The sequence below is a fragment of the Schistosoma haematobium genome, chromosome 1 (assembly GCF_000699445.3).
Source record: "Schistosoma haematobium chromosome 1, whole genome shotgun sequence".
NCBI classification, from domain to species: domain Eukaryota; kingdom Metazoa; phylum Platyhelminthes; class Trematoda; order Strigeidida; family Schistosomatidae; genus Schistosoma; species Schistosoma haematobium.
Window position 1 is genome coordinate 82,366,253 of NC_067196.1, and position 15,617 is coordinate 82,381,869.

Genomic DNA, 15,617 nt, shown 5'->3' on the forward strand with positions numbered 1-15,617 from the left:
ATTTACAAGTCAGATACAACGGTAAGCTGCAGAAAAAGGAACCCATCTTATTTGAAATTCGGTTGGATATATTTGTCAGTTTGTGGTGTGGGTTACTTATATTCACATAAGTGGTATATAAAGGTGGTCAGGCATAGAATGTATTTCAATAGAAGATCGATAAGGAAAGAACGGGAACGGAGCGCAATCGGTAGGACAGTGCATGAACAATGAAATCTGAGACAATGGGATGGTGTTCGCGAAAGGAACAGTCAAGTTTGAGACGATGGATTGACATTTTGCAAACTAACTATTTACTATATGCTCTATAATTTTGTGCTCAAATACATTCGGTTGTCCCCAATCGTGTTCTTGTTCACTACAAATTCATTAAACATTCCGATTGAGACATTAAGAATGCAAGTTGAGGGAAAAAAATACTGCATTTCAATTACGAACTTAAAATTTACTACTACGGATATATATCAAGGTATCTAAGAAACTAAATCGAAAGTAAAATCTCTGGTGATACCAGGAGAGGATTTAATCCTGAAATTTAAATTCAGAGTTAATGTAGCCAGCGAAATAGTAGTTTGGCCTGTAGGAAAAACCATAGAACGTACGTTCAGTGAAGCAAGATTATGTCGCGCTTTCTTCAACCAAACGATAGGGATTTCAAAAAAAAGAAAAGTTGCCTAGTTCTCCTACTTCTACGTACACTTACCATTTCAGCTGTTCTTGCGGAGCTAGACATATTGGACACATAACTAGACAAATACATCATAGTATTTCTGAACGTCACCCCTCATGGTTGACCAAAGGATAAAAGAAAGTAATACGAGGCTCTGCCTTGAAGCACTTAGTTGATACTGATCATCAGGTCGATAAAAAAACAGCGTTTAAATTTGGCTATAAAATTCCACCGAACTCACCCTATGATTTAGGAATCCAATTCTCACATAAAGCAGAAGCCATAAAATACATTTCTAAAAACTTAACCTCTGAAGTTACTCTGCCCTCCTACTTATATGCTATTACGTTTTTCAAAAACATCGTTTAAAACTTTTTTGACTTTGGTTGTGTGAGCATCTTAATTTTCAGTCCTAATCTTATGTAATTTGTTTAATAATCTCATTACCTAATTTGGATTGCACACGTCTTATTACTTACTTATGATTTGTCTCATAGATAACATATTGATTAAAAGCACAGAGAGAGAGAGATGATGGCTAGCCCTGGAATCTAGTATGCATATTTTGACCCATCAGCTAGATTTACCTGTATTCTAGTGTTTTAGTTCTTTCTGGAACTCGAACCCAATACCTTTAATTGGAATACCAAGGCAATCTGCACAGGATGCACCTGTGACAACAGAGACTGAGTAATTGCAATCCTCAACGTCAATAGCACGATTCAAATAATCAATACAAATTAAAGAAATAATTATATTCATAACTAATTTCGGTTTCTATACCTACTATCATGTGACCAGTTGTGGTAATTAACTAATTATGAAAAGTCTACCTAGTTTTAATTTTGATTTTTTATACATTGTTACAATATTGTTAAATTAACTCATCATCATCATCTATCTGACATTGATTTTCTTCTCACATTTAAAGTTGATGTATTAGTGCAGAGCCCTAATAAAGATGTAACTGAAAAGAAATGTTTCTTCTCTCAACTGCTATTTTTATCACCTGTCAATTAGTTTCACTGATACTGGAACTTAAAACAATAGTAACTGCTTCGAATATCCAATATTAATCAGCAGGTTGAGTTAGAAATAAACTGAATTACACATTCTGAAATACCTTACTAATTATCATCTATTATTCAATATTTTTTTTCATTGTGTCACATAATTTAATGCTGTATAGGAAATCCACATGTCGACTTATATAAAAATCAACAAATTATCCCTTTTGAAGTTGTCATTAATAAAAAACACCATAATATTAATTTTTAAATTCCTGTCTGCTTATTTGAGGTATTCAGAATGTAATTTGTGGAGATTGTAGTAAATTTAATAGTTGAATTCATAAGTCGATGTAATCTAGACCACCACTGAAAACCTGGAAGAACTGGATGGCCGTTTCGTCTTAGTATAGGACTCTTTATCAACTCAAATCCACGATTCTGAATGAGGGATCAGAACACAGACCTTTTGGTCTCTCACATGAACGCTTCACATCATTGGTCTAGAGGTCAACCATTCACGCGCGAGACCGAAGGTCTCCCACTACAGCCATGTTAGGAAGGCGTATTCGGACCCTATTCAACGCCATGTTACCACTCAAAATAGTGGACGGGCACAGCCACAATCCGAATATCCGAAGTTTTAATATTGGTGACTAAGTGTTCATTAAATCCTACTTCGGGAAGAACCGATGAGAACCGGGAAAAGTCGTAAAAATATTGGGAAAAGTTTTGTACAGAGTCCGAGGAACCTTTGGAACATGTATCCAACATGCAAATCAAATCTATAAAGGTAAAAAGACGATGAGCACCCAAAATAATCAGCTCAATCTTTCGTTTGAGTTAATCTCAGACACATCTACGTTATATATGCCCAAGAACACTGAAAAAAAGTTTCGGACAAGGAAGACAGCAGAAGTAATGGAACACCTCCGGAAACCAGTCATCAAGCTACAAGTGGATCCTAGGAAGAAATCTTATTCCGAAGAGGTGTTCAGTCGACTTCCGAGAACTACAACGGAGCCTCCGGAGGCTCTAGAGGAGCCAAAGAGTTTCCGTCCAATCAGAAAATGATGGAGCTTCCTAGAATATCAACGTGGCATGCTACTATTGGACAGTAGCATAATATGTCTCGTTGCAGATTGGCCGAATTATTATGTTGATTTAAGAATATTTATAAATACCCCTGATTTTCTGTACATTTCGATTCTTACCAAATAAACGCTTCACCAGCTTTTCTTCTGTCTTCTGATTTACGACGGTGAAGTTCCGACGATCGAGTGTCTTAGTCGTAAACCGTATTCTGTGTTAATCAAGTAGTGAACTTAACAGCCCTTCATGCAGGACTGTGGATGCGCACTATACTAGGACGAAACGGCCGTCCAGTTCTTCCAGGTATTTAATGGTGGTCTATTTTACATTGACTTATGAATTCAACTATTAAAATACACAATACCGTTTAAATTTACATTCATTTTGAATACTATGATAAATAGGTTTATTGGGCATCTACCATCGACTATCTATATAAATTCTAATAAAATAAGTTAAATTTTAGATACATTAGAATGAATTTATTCAATTACATAGTTTTTAATTAACGATAAACAGTGTGAAATTATATGTAGTAATAGACTCATAAATAAAATTTTGAAATATTTATTTTATTTAGCTGATGAAGTATTATTTATTTATTTATTTATTTATTTGAACACATGAATATTGGTACAAGAGGGCACCAGATATATATGCGCCACACTAAATATCGTCATTTCATTCTATTTGTGTGTGGGCTGTGACACTGCCCTGGTGTCCAAATCGAAGCAGGTGGTTTTCTTAGAGGGCCACACCCCGAGCCTTTGACCTAAAGGTCTAACCCACAAGGCAGTGGAGCATCGTAACGAGATGCAGTCCCATGGTAGCCGGTGACCAACAATTAATTCATACACCATTTGTTCAGGATACTGGAGCAAATGTACATCGTTGGTTTGGAATCAGTTTCCCAACTGACTTAAGTGGAATCTCCTGTCCACCAATCCGGTTAAAGCGCCGGGCATTCTCTTTTTGTCCTCTCAATTTCGTAAACAACACCCCTGCCACGAGAAGGTGGTGAGTAGAACTTCCCTGGCAGAGGCTGTATAGGCGTGGCTATGTGAGAGCATTTCGAGAGGGAGGGCGGGCCCTCCCCACCCTCGGCCATACCAGAGCATTTGGGGCAGCTAATGAAGCTAATCCCAACTTTATCAGCTGATGAAATCGAGATTAGTGTTTGCAAGAGGGTATGAAATATCATACTCACATTAGAAATAAAATAAAGTATGATATTAAATATCATAGTTTAATACTTATTAGAATGTTATATAAGATTACAATTTGGATATTAAAATATAGATTTCATACGCCTATATTAAGAGTATTAAAAACTGATTCGATAGGTTATTTATGATCATTATATTAAATACTAAGATAGTGATGTCATATGATGTAAAAACGTACTCTTTAATCAGCTCGACGTGTAACTACCCCTATCATATTATAGTTAAATGGTTGATAACTATATTGAAACCTCTCCACGAAAAAATTGTAAAACATAATGTTAAGGATGTATTCCAATTTGTTGACAAGATCAAATATTCAAATACTTTGAGACTAAAGATGATGTCTTTGGATGCAATATCATTATTCACAAGTGTTCCACTCATAGAGACCGCAGGATAAACAGGTGAACAACTGATTGAAAGTGAAATTGAAACTAAAGTTCCTATTAGTGTCGTAGAAGAGTTATTATTGAAATGCACCATGAATGTGAATTTCAGGTTCAATCGAGAAATATACAAACAAACGGATGACGTTGCAATGGGTTTACCAATGGGCCCTATACTAGCTGATATTTTTCTAGCCAAGCTAGAAAATAGTCCACTAAAAAAAGATCATTCAAAAATCTTCATTTTACTGTATATATATGGATGACACGTTCGTCCTCTGTAAAAATAATACATCACAGCAAGAGGTCCTTAGGCAGTTTAATGAATTGCATCCAGGCACTGAGTTTATGTTTGAAGAAGAGAATGATGGCATGATAGACGTTTTGGACGTTCTCTTAACTAAGAGATCAGATGGATCATTCAAGGGTAATTTGAACAGAAAAATACCTGGACTAGGCAGTATGCGCATTTCCTTAGCTTTATACCTCTACAGTACAAACGAAACCTGATCAAAACTCTTGGTTACCGAATACACGCTATATGTTTGACGGATATAGTTGAAGATGAACTAAACACCTTGCGTAATACTCTTAGGGAGAACGGTTACCCTAGAAAGTTTATAATTAAATATATGATCACGAAGGTGAGAATGGGCGAAATACCATCGGTGAATCGAAAATCCCTGTTCATGCGCCTACAATTCAGAGGAGATGCTGCCAGCAAAATATTAACTCAAAGATTACACAGGACAGTACAAAAGTCTTTCAACGCCAGAGAACTATGTTTAGTTTTTTCTACGCATCCACTGGTGACACTGAGGCTAAAAGATGAATTACCTAGAATGACCACCTCATTTTGTATTTATCAGTCTGACTGCTCCTGTGGAGGAATTATATTGGTCGAAGTTCTAGAAATTTGCGTTTTCGTGCTCGCGGACACCTCCCAGCGTGGCTAAGCAAAGGTTTGATGAAGAAAGTGAACGGATCAATTTTGGTCCAATTAGTACAAACTGGTCATAGTGTCAGTATAAACCAATTCCCTTTCAATTATTTATAAGGTCAGTATTTTTTTCAGACTTAAAATTATTCAAACGGCTAAAGCAGTAGCCATCCGTATGAAGAAACCTGAGCTACGCATACAAAAAAATATCTTCAACCCCTTCTCCTCCCCTGGCCAACCTCAAGGCCAATTAATCACTGGTAATCTTAGCTATTGAATGACCCAATTTGACTACGATCTTTCGCTGTCAAATGTAATTGTCTCTGTTATCTTTATTCACAAATCCTTGTATCATTATTATTGTTGGTTAAACATCATTATTAATCTCCCCAACACATGATTCATTCACTTCTCATTCATCCCTTCTTATTAAGTCGTAATAATTTTTCGCACAATACAGTCTTCCACTAAACATTTGATCGAATTGTCATTTCACTATTATTTGTCTCACCCTATCTGATCCACATTTATTCAGATCATGGATCTTAAACTTTCACTTAACATATTAGCTGATTCAAGTCAACATTCTACATGAGTCATATTAACGTTAACAATTTTATCCTATTTTGTTTGACAATCCTAAATTCATATGCTTTAAACAATGAACTTTACCCTTAATCTGGCCACTTTTTCGGATTATTAATTTAGCTATGTGAATTGTAGAACCTGAAGAGAATTTGTCTAGGAGTAAATACTGAGGTTTATTGTAGCTATCTCCTTACTAAGATTCAAACTCATTTTATGTGTACTCTTGATTTTCTATCCTGAGTGGTGTGATACATATTACTTTCACTAGTGTGTTCATGCCAGATCACAGTTTATTTTATCTAAACATCCGTGTCTTAACAACAAATCAATTTCTGACATGTTCACGGTCTTTTATTTGAAATCAATAACATAAATTTTAAAATAATTTCGACCTACAATGTAACTAATATCACTAAAATATTATTTTATCCATCGGTCCGAGTTCAGTTCAAGAATATTGTTTTTTAAAACTGTTTTTGGATTATCAAAATAGTTACTGAAAATCATTGGTTTTAATTGAAGTAAGATATATGCACTGTTGGATCACAGCTTGTTGTCTAAACGTTAAACACAGAGAGCCCGAAGTCCTCTGGTTCTATCTCCTGTGAAATCTCAAATGAATACTAATCAGGAGTCATGTATAAGGACAAAACGACTTTCACCCCTCTCAATCATAACGTGACACAATTTCCAGTCAGAACACCGGCTTATATGACGTTTTTTCTTGTGTTAAACCAATGACACGTCAACCAGCACTGGTAGCATTGCGTCAACTCTGGATCGTTACTGGTCCTTCTCACCTAGCTCTGCTCGCTTAGTACAGAAGGCAATCTCGGCCTCCACTGAATGAATAATATAGTCCAGACATAACATCACACCATTAAATATAAAATAATAATTATACAAGGTCAAGCCAGAAGTGGCTGTGTGTGCGAGAGACTAACTAATAAGTTAGGAATAATTAAAATAACCCATAGTGTCATTGAATAAGATAAAGAGAATTCAGAGAGGAAAGTTTTCTTTTCGACGGAATCATTTACTTAAGCTGTACATTCGTATATATAGTTATATATGGAAAATATACGTCTATAGGAGGTGAGAAACAATTGCATCACAAAATGGATTCGAGACTAAATAACAAATGAGGTTACGTACTAATCAAGGGGTAAGGAAGGAAATAGTTTATGGGTTAGGTAATAGTCCAATTGACAGGTATGAAGAAAAGCGACAAACACAAAGGTCATGATAATAAGCTGAATAATAATCAAGAAAAATTGCATAAAGTAGTAATAATAATAATAACCGATTAAATTTGAAAATGCAAAACAGTAATTAAAAAAATCGATAATAATGAAATAAAAGTGCAGAAAAAAAACCATTAAGGGAATTAGAGCCAAGGAAGGGTGAGAAGTTGGACAAATCGTTTCTGCACGCAAAGTTCGGGCTTGAGTTCGTGAATTGCCAGTGCCTCAGCAATGCATAAAATATTGATTCGACACCCCTTCGATCCGGTTCCTTTGACTCTGTAGATCACTTTGAAAGAAGAATCCTTGGGAGCAGTGTGTCCAAAATTGATTAAATGCTCCTGTATAGAACTAGTGATTGTCTTACATTCACCTTTTACAAGCCAAGGCTGATAGTATTCTGAGATGCGTTTGGAAAGTGATCGCTTTGTTCGGCCTATGTTACGTGCCCCACATGAGCACGTAAATTTACAAATACACATTGATGTGGCCCAAAGCGGGAGTTTATCTTTAACACATCCAAGGATGATAGGCCGGCATGAGAAAACAATTCGGAGCTTAGCTGTGTAGAAAGTTTTATTCAATGATTTTGAAATCCGTTTATATAAGATTTCAGCAACCATGTCTCCTTTAAATTCCATATTCATGAGGAAGGTCTTCTTCTGTACTGTCGATACTTTCTCATGATGAATTATAGGTGTTGAGTTACTATCGACGAATCTAGGTGGATAACCGTTTCTGATGAGAGTTTGTCGAAGTTGAATTAGTTTCTCATCTATTGTGTCAGTGGAACAGATCCTCTTGATCCTAGCGGATAAAGAGTGAATTAAGTTCCTCTTTCTACTCAATGGGACCCAAATATGGAAATTAGTGTATTTCCCATTCCAGGTAAATGATTTCGTTGAAAAGAAAATTTTTTTCGCTGAATTCTCTTTTTCTTATTCAGGTTAGGAATAACTTAAGAATAGTAAATCGTATAGTAATAGCCATTAGGTCAATTGAGAGCTTGTGATCAAAGGAATATGAATATTTATATAATTCAGTTACTTAACAGTTATCCAATAAGAATATAAGTAATATTAGTCTACAAACAATTCCTAGCAGTTACCAGTCATTTACACTACGTTTAATAAAACCTGAGTTTACTTTATCTAATATCACTAAAAGATTTTTTTCACATTTTTATGATTAAACTTCACAACAACAATCAGATTTCAAACATGTTTACAATTCAATATTTCACCTTGAAGTGTTAGTCGATAACGTTGATGCGATTAGAAAACTATCGGAAATAGATAATGTTTTCTCAAGCATAAAACACAACAAACAAACAATTGAATTCACTATTTAAAAAGGAATGTATACGTAGGTTATCTAATAAAATAAACTTACATTAATTTTAATAGTTGAATTCATGAGTGGATCTAAGCTAGACCACCATTGAGAAACTGGAAGTATTGGACGGCTGTTTCGTTCTAGTACAGGATTACTCATATTATATATATTGGTATAAACACATTATATTAGAAGATGTAGTGGTTTAGTTCTCAAAACGAAACGATGCTACACTCATGTGTCAGTGTTTTGACATCGTCATTTGTTAACAATACCTACATACAGGGGATTAGTTTTTTTATCAGAAGGGTTGTTTTATTGAGATTTTAGTTATTTTTATAGTTGAATTCATGAGCCAATTGAAGCTAGATCACCGCGGAAAAGCGCGAAGCGTTGGACGACCGCTTCGTCCCAGTATGTGACTTCTCATCAGTATACATAGAATAATATGATTTTATGAGACTATATCATGATGTTGAATTAGTGACGGTTGAGTTTCACTCATATCTCAATGACAACCATCTAATAATAGAAACACAATTAAAATCTAAACCAGCATTACCAAAATACTTTATCACAAAAGAATATTGTATTGTGTCTCAATTCATGTAAACAATCGCTATGTAATATTCCTATTACAAAAATTATATCTTATTTCGACATATGCTTCATGTCAGATGGGTTTTGTGGATATTATAGTAATTTCAATGGTTAAGATCATGAGTCAGTTGAAGCTAGACCACCATGGAAAATCTGGAAGCACTGGACGGATGTTTCGTCCTATTGTGGGACTTCTCGGCAGTGCGCATCCACGACTTCGCCACCTGCAAGATTCGAACCCAGGGCCCATCAGTCTCGCACGCGAGCACTTAACCACTAGACCACTGAGACGGCATCCAACGGTGTTAATGTCTAACTTCAACTAATCCACGAAATTGAGCGACACATCCACCATTGTCTTAAGTGAGTTACTATCTCACAACAGACCTGGTTGAACTCCACTGGTCACTACTTCTCACTAGAACTCCAGGATACTCCTCGTGAAGCCAGTCACTAGTGAGCATTTGTTGATTAATACCAGATGGGTTTTGTGAATATTATAGTGATTTCAATGGTTAAGATCATGAGTCAGTTGAAGCTAGACGAGGTCGTGGATGTGCACCGCTGAGGAGTCCCACAATAGGACGAAACGGCCGTACAGTGCTTCCAGGTTTTCCATGGTAGTCTAGCTTCAATTGACTGATGATCTTAACCATTGAAATATGTTTCATGTATTTAGTAGCTCATAAGTGAACATAAAGGAATATAATTCTTCTCTTTTTATTATACTCTCAATTCCTGAATTGTTTAGTATTTTATAATTATTGCTCTCTTATAGAAATTTAGATAATTGAGTTTAAATGTACATTAAAATTCGATTGTTTTATTCTTTGTACAAGATAAAATGTCAATCGATTTCAATCTAATTTATAATAATCTCATCAGGAAAAGAAGAAAACAAAATCAAGAATCAAGGAAATGACATTTTGATTAAGGAAAATTTAGCGTATAATTTGAATAAAGAATATGATAATGATTAAAACAACAACAATTTCCCTAGACTAGTAATTAATCAATCCCAGAGGAAATTAAAAGAATAAATAAATAAACAAATCGCCAGGTTAATGGATAATTCACAAGAATTTGATGTATGTTTCAAAGGTTCAGAATTACTTTAAATGTTGATCTAATCGTTTATATACACTAAAAAACATAAAATATAGATCAGTCTATTATTGGTACATGTGCATACTGTGCGTATTGCCTCGATATTGCCTGAATTCACAAGGATTATATGAAAAGATATATTGTGACTAACGGTGGAATCTAGGACTCGCATTTCGTCCTGTTTGCGACTCGTCGGCTGGATGTACCTGCATCTCAGAGTTGACGTTCAATCTGAGGCTCGAACTCAATACCGTGGTAATCAGGACTCTAGCTAAATGGCGTTTGAAGCGGACGGTTACGAGTCCCAAACAAGACGAAACGAGAGTCCTGGATTCTACTGCTAGCCACTATATATCTTTGTATGATAATGCTTGTGAATTAAGGCTTTATCGAAGCAATACGCACAGCATGAACATGTGCCAATAAGAGACTGATCAATTGCAGTTCTAAACATCAATGAGAACATTCAAAGAAACAACACAAATTGAGTTTAAACTTCTCCCCGATTCACAAGATAGTGACTATTAGCAATCAGTAGCTAAGTGGATAACGCGATGGCGTTTGGAGCCAACGGTACTGTGCTCGAGTCCCAGAGTGAACATCAACTCTGAGATGCAGGCACATGTAGCTGACGAGTCCTCAATAGGACGAAACGCACGTCCTGGATTCCACTGCTAGCTACTATCCATCTTCGTATAAAATATAGAGATATTATGACAAATTATATCTCCATAAAATACTTTACTTGATTGGATTTTCTTTCCACATGACACCATGAAAGCTTTATGAAAACTTATTTATTATAAAATTTAGGAATTCCAGGTTTTCAATAGTGGTCTAACGTTGATCGATTCATGATCTCAATCAAAACTTAACAATCTCCACAACTCTATACTGATAATTCCTCATAATTGTTTTAGATCAGTGAAATGTTTCACTTTACCGACAGATACATATTTTTGTGTATAAATCATATTTCTACAGTTGAAATCACGAGTCGATCTAAGTTCGACCACCGGTGAAAACCAAGATGCATTGGACATATTTTCTTAGCTTATTGAAATAAACATCTGAATATAATTAAATAAGCTTTCAGCGACTACATTACATTTTAATCGACAGAATGAAACCAGCATACATGACACAGGTCATCATGCAATGATCAATCAATTGTGAATATATATCTCACCTCGGTACGAGATCAGTCGTGACCCGAATGGCTCAGTGCTAATGTGAGCCGGGTGACATGAAATTGAATCAACTAGTGAGCACCACTTACCTCAAAACAAAAGGTACGGCCTGCTGATTAGTGTCATATAGCATGAAACCTGAACCAAGAGTTTCCTGTCGACTAACAATAGTAATTCTAACTGCTTTCAATTGTTTTTATTAATGTTTTAAAATAATAATGGAGATTATATAGGAACTATCAACTGTGTAAAAAATACAATTTCGGAGTTAGATTTTCTGTTAGCGTCTTAGGGAAAAAGATAATACTAAAAAAATCAATTAATGCATGTAAAAAATGGAAGTGTAACAAGTTAGTAAGAGAATTTTTGATAATTATAAGTTAATATTACTTAATTAACTCACCGTTAAACCTCTTCATATTTCAATATCCTAATTAATCAAATTTATGTTTATTTTGACTGACATTTATATTAATTAACTTAGACAACCGTTTTCAAAATGGTTTACATACTATTCTTCTTAGGTCATTTAGAAGCTTATCCTCTCTATCTACAAACTTACCATTAATTCTATTTATCCCGACCTTTGTTGTTACCTTGACGTGGTTGTCAGGCTTGCTTCTCGTGATGATTCAGTCGAGCTATTCTGGCTGAAACAGTCGTTCCTCAAGGTCCTACCATGACAGACAGGTCGGTTGAAGAGCGCTAAGACTAGAAGCAGCAAACCCAGGGTCCGATGGCGAACTCGTACTGCTGACTGTACAGAGGTATGACGGCAGTAAGGTGTTTCCTTCAGACAACCAGCATAACAGCGATGCTGCCTTCTCACAAGGAGGGGTGGGGTTAGAGAAGGTCGACCCTAAAAAATGCACACCTTGCCTTATCCCACGGTTATCTGTCTCCGGCGGTAAAGTCTCAACAAGTACGGAGCTAATACGAAAATTACTGATGAAAAGGTGGTGTGTGACCGACCTCAAGCAGTTGTATCTTGGGCACTGCGGCACGCTCTCAGGTCACCAAGATCATCTCTAATCCAATTTCCTTTTCAGGTACCTCCAGAAGAACCCTTCCACATTGTGGGCAACCGGGAAGTGATAACTGCCCTCATACTTCTAACAGCACTCAATAATTCTATTTAACGCATGATAGTTATTGAATTTCCTTTTATTTCAGTATCTACCAGTATTCATCAGGGTGTAAATCGAAAATACAAAATGTGTTCTTAGTATGTAAGATTAAGCTTTACTTATTCCAAACTGGCTTTAGTTCAGCAATTCATTGAAATGAATATCCATTAAGTTTAAAAATATAATAATGAAATTTAAAACGAAAGATACTTCTAATAAAGATAAATAGATTAAACTAATACTCAACAATACTATAACGTTAGCAAATATACGCGATTAGAAAGAGGAAACAATACAGGGGATTTTTTGTCTTTAATAAAACAACAAAACAAATATTGAAAAAAACATTACAATATACTTATCATTCTTCAAGAGAAGAATACCAGTAGAAACAAGTGTAAGTTGCATGTCATTGTTCAACAACAAAAGTAACAACTGTTGTCAAAACCTTATCATATTAGAATATTGATTTATACCAACCATAATACGTAGTTATTAGTTGAGAATTTTCAAGAATAAAACTATTGATTAATATTGAAGTATAGATATTGTTGATGTATCGTCCTATGCATAAAATTAACATCATTTATGTAAATAATAAATGGGTTGATTTGCCATGCACACTATTATGACATTTAAAAAAAAATCGAAAAAGAGGACTTATTACCACTACAGTGTATCATATGGGAAAGTAAAGGAGTTGTAGTGAAAGAGAATACAGGTTGGGACAAACAAATGGCCATCAATTGCCCTGGTATGGCCAAGAGTGGGGAGAGTCCGCTCTCCCTCTCCAAATGCTCTCACACAGCCACGCGTATATAGCCTCTGCCAGGGAAGTCATACTTACTGCCTTCTCGCGATGGGGTGTTGTTTACGAAATTCAAGGGACGAAAAGCGAATGTCAGGGGCTTTAACCGGGCCGGTGGACACTGTGAGTCCACCTAGGTGAGTTAGGAAACTGATTCCAAACCAATGGTGCACATGGGCTCTAGTACCCTGAGGGAACAAATGGTGTATGAACCAATTGTTGGTCACCGGGTACCATGGGACTGCATCTTCTCACAATGCCCCACTGCCTTGCGGATCATACCTTTAGGTCGAAGGCTACGGGTGTGCCCCCCTAATAAAACCACCTGCTTCGGTTTGGGCACCTGGGTAGTATCACAGACCTCACACATATCAAATGAGATATGTGTGACGCATATGTATTTGATGCCTCCTTGTACCAGTATCTATGTGTTAAAATAATAAATAATAATAATTACAAAATATCTTGGTAAAATTTGATAATCATACAGTAAATACTTCACTTGCATAATATCCATCAATTGTCTCAAACTTTGTTGTTCGTTCGATTCTATACCAATCACTCTCTGTTCTCGCTCTCTTCTCTTCGAATTTTTTTAACCTTCTACCGTTAGTCATTTCAGTTTCGATTGGTGATACATACTACTTATATCTGTCGACATTATTAGCACACACCATCAAATATGTCAATTATATGTATTTTTCACTCATATCTTTACTAAATAAATAAATGTCTCTAAAATTTTCGAAACATTTATCGTCTCCTAATGAATATAAATATATTAAAAGTTGATGATACATTTAAGATCAAAGTTTCTTAGTACAAAGTGAAACTACAGCTAAAGCCTTAGTACCTATTCACAAATGAGTAGTAAATATCAATATAAGAGGTTTATGCAGAGTATTGAATGTTATCAGTATTATGAACAGATCAAAGCCAGGCAACTTTTGAAAACCTGGAAGCACTGGACATCTGTTTTGTACCAGTATGGCAACCCCTCACTAGTGTGTATGAAAGAGGCCTTGGTTGATTGGACGCAAAACTTGAAGGTATCGCTACGAGCGCTTAACCTCTAGGCCGCTGACCACTACGCATCCAGTAATGTACACATCGGATTGGATCATTTTCTATGCTTGGTCGTTGAATCATCGGTGTTTGCTTTAATAACAATGTACTAACAGGTGTAAAACCAAAGTAAACAATAATAAATACCTTCACGGTTTCAAAATGGTTCTTATTTAACTACTTATGAATACAGTCAAAATCAAATAACGTGTATTTTGTAACTATGCGAAAAGGAATGATTTTGTTGTGAATACTACGAACAACGATCATATAACCACTTGATATTTATCATCAGTTCATTAATACGATTCTTTGTAGAGAATGATTACTAATCAGATTCAAATATAACATAAATTATATTAACGGGATATTTTTATTCCAAAACGAATTTATATTCATTGATAAATTTGGTAATAAAATTATCAGAAAATCTGAGTGGCGTTTCGTGCCTTTGTAAGCATGTGAACTATGCTAGAATAATAGAATTACAATAAGTGGTTTCTCCCTATTAGAAGAATATACGATTGTACGTAAATGATTGAGAATAGGGATTTGTTTTGTACAATAAATAAACGTGAACAAGTTGCTGAAAGTCACTAGAGCTTATGGGTTAAGTTTTATGATAATGTTTTATTGTACTCTTATCCCCAGTAATTATGGAAGGAAACGTCAAATGCTATGTTTCCCATAGATGACTAGTATATTCAATGTATCCCAATTGATTGATCACTGGGTGGTGATCAATGTCATGCTTGTCTAGTCCTTATTAGTGCAGATCGAATGCTATCGATCATGTTGCAATGTGGCCACCAGTCTAGGTGACTCGACACTGCGGGCACTATGTATTGAGATTTAGATGGTGGTTGGAGGTAGTCAACAGCGTTCGAGCACCAGTTCCCTCAAGATTACAGGTACACCTTGCTGACGAGTGCCAAATAGCACGAAACTCGGGTCCAGGGTTTCCTGTTGACTACCTCCAACCACCATCTAAATCTCAATACATAGTGCCCGCAGTGTCGAGTCACCTAGACTGGTGGCCACATTGCAACATGATCGATAGCATCCGATCTGCACTAATAAGGACTAGACAAGCATGACATTGATCACCACCCAGTGATCAATCAATTGTCATTACATCTCAGTCCTACAGGAGGTTAGTCACGGCTCGGATAGCTCAGTGGTAACGTCTCTGACTGTGAAGCTGGGTGACACGAGATCGAATTCGACAGGGA